The following is a 2,920-nucleotide window of genomic DNA, read 5'->3' on the forward strand; positions in this document are numbered from 1 at the left end:
ACTGGGGAGCCCCCAGCTAAGCCCCCAGCTGATAACCTGGCCAAAACGGGGTGCACTGGGGTCGGAGCAGCCATCCCAGACCAAACCCCACACCACTGCCACTTCATGTCCCCACGGCCCTGCCATCCTGGACAAGGACTCCCCTGGCTCCCACCAACACCGCTCAGCACATTAATTTTACATCCTGCTTCCTAGGGAAAGTGGATAAATCTTTAAATCAAAGAGCGCTGCAAAGCAGGCTCAGGCCAGGAGCCCTGCCAGTGCTAGTGGGGACGGATGGGGTGCTCCCTCCTGCAGCTGAGGTGGGTTGGAGGAGAGCTGTGACATGGGCCAGATGCACCACATCTCTGCCAGGACACTACAGCCCCTCTCAGGCCTTACTTCTTTAGCAATTAGCTAGTAACAATCCCTCAGAGGCTGTGAGGACACCCTCAGTGGGCCATCACAGCCCACCTTCAATCCAGGAGCTGACTGGATGGGCAGAGAAGGGGGTGCCCATAACACCCCCTGGTCCTCAGGAAAACAGGATCCCTGGCTTTAACCTGTCCTGCCTCCTCACGGTGGGATGTCCATCACCTCTCCTGTCTTGGACGGGTCCCAGCTTCCAGCACCCTCCAGCATAAGGCATAATAGCACTGCTGCATAAGGCTCAATAGCACTGCTGTCCCCCATGATGGCCACTCCTCAGGACACCCACCCCACACAGCTCCCCCGAGCCCCCTCAACCAGGGACTGTCCCCAGGCTGGGAATTCCCCAGAGCAACCCAAACCTCTCACCCAAGCACCTTTCCCCATCAGGTGGGGTCTAAGGGGGAGCCAAGGCAGCAGAGAGAGGCCAAAGCTGATGGTCCCCACCAGCTCGGAGGCCACCAGGTGCCTTCCCTCCACCATGGCAAGGTCTGCAGCTCCAGGCTGAACCACAGGGACACCCAGAGTGGCACTATGACTGTGGCAGTCCTGGCAACCCAGGTGGGGTGGCTCAGCAGCCAGGAAACGAGGAACACAGCGTTAATGAGGCACCTGGGGACCCTGGGAGGTGACACCTGCAGCAGTGCAGGGAAGAAGGTGGCATGGAGAGGGAAGGGACTGGCCTTCAGGGGTGCAGGAATGACCTGGCTCCTGTTGCTACCAGTTGGAGCAGATCCACATCCCAGTCCCAGACCAGAGCTGGGGATGAGATCTACAGGCAGTGCCCCAACAGGCACCCAAGGAGAGGGACCCTGCGCTGCCCACGGGAGGAAGGACAGAGTCATGTCCCCATGGCTCCAGCTGTGCCACCCATGGCTGTGCAGCATTTGAGGGGCCTCACCTGGGGAGGCAGAGGAACCTCCCCAGCACGCCCAGAAGCTGCTACAGGAAGGGAACCGAGCACCACCAAGCAGCCAGGAAGGGCAAGGGAGCCACTGATGGGTGAGGGGACACAGAAAGGTTGTCCCCTGCATCTCCCTGCCTGTGGGGTGTTAGTGCCACCCAGGCAGCCCAAACCCAGTGCCTCCCTCCCTCCTCCCCCACAGCTGCATTGCCCCTGCAGCCTGTTCTGTGCCTGTGCCAAAACCCAGTGCTATTTTTGCTCCTGATTTTTAGCAGCAGTGGAAATCCTCCTGCTGCACCCCAGGCATGGAGACCGAGGGGAGGGAGGAAGCCTGGCCCAGGGGAGCCACTCTGGGGGGCAAGGACACCCCGACCTGAAACAGCCTTGTGGCCCAAACCCCACACACAGCCCCGGGGCCCTGAGCTGGATCCAAGCCCACACTGCACTGAGGGATGCTGACACCCATGAGATGCTGACACTCATCAAGACAGAGGCCCTGTGGGCCGGCACATGGACCCAGCAGGGTGACAGAGCCAGGAACACATCCCCGTGAGGGATTATTTTCCCCAGGAAAATGTTTCTGCTTTGCCACATCTTCCCAGGCAGACCCAGGCTCATGCCAGCACGATGGTCCCCATGAGGGAGCTCCGCCAAGGGCAGCAGCTGGCTCCTGCCCAGCCTGGACACAGGCAGCACAGTCACAGCAGCTCAGGGTGGCATTTCCAGCTGGACACGTGCTATTCCCCGACACCCTGTCAGTGTGTTGGCACACCCCAATGCTCAGCCATTCTATCCCACTTCCAAGAAAAGCCCAACATTCACACAGAGCCTGTGAGATTTTGGGGAAACGCCATGGTTTCCCTGTGCCTGGGTGAAAATTCACCATGACAACACAGATGTGTGAGCTGGCCTCGGACCTGCCTCCGTGGGCCTCTGCTGAAGGGTGGCTCAACATGAACGGCATCTCCTCCACATCATCACTGCCTTGCCTAGTGTGATGAGGGCTGGACTCTGCCCTGCATCCCCCCAAACACAGGCATGCCAAGCAGCCTCCCCCCATCCCTCAGGGAGGGCAGCTGGAGCAGGATTTGGGATGGCAGAGCCATGGCTTTGCAGAGATGCCGTGGCCGGGAAGGAGGGTGCAGAGGCTGGGGCTGGATGTGGCCCCTGGGCTTCAGCCCAAACGCCTGCACAGCCACCCCAGACCCCGGGACTGCCACTGCTGGATGCGGCCTCTGCCTGTGGACGTCAGAGGCTTCAGGCTGGAAAACTTGGGGAGGGGGCTCAGCCCTACACAACGTGCCCCTTGGCAGCCCCTGCTCCCTCTAGGGCATGACAGATGCCAGATCCACGCATGGAGCATGCTCTGGAGCATCCCACCTTCCCACGCACCCGTGCCAAACCTCGCTGCCCCACCAGCACCAGGCTCCGAGCTCATCAATGCACCCCAAACCCCACCCGGGGTGCCCACGCAGCTCGACGCTCCCCCAGAATAACAACGGGGACCCTGTGACCGAGCCCCCTCATCCCCCGGCCACATCCCTGGTGCCCTGGTGCCCGCTGAGACAGCTGCCATGGGAGCAGGGCCGGGCTCCGGGCCTCACTCCC

The sequence above is a fragment of the Corvus brachyrhynchos genome, unplaced genomic scaffold, assembly GCF_000691975.1.
Source record: "Corvus brachyrhynchos isolate BGI_N302 unplaced genomic scaffold, ASM69197v1 scaffold283, whole genome shotgun sequence".
Classification (NCBI taxonomy): domain Eukaryota; kingdom Metazoa; phylum Chordata; class Aves; order Passeriformes; family Corvidae; genus Corvus; species Corvus brachyrhynchos.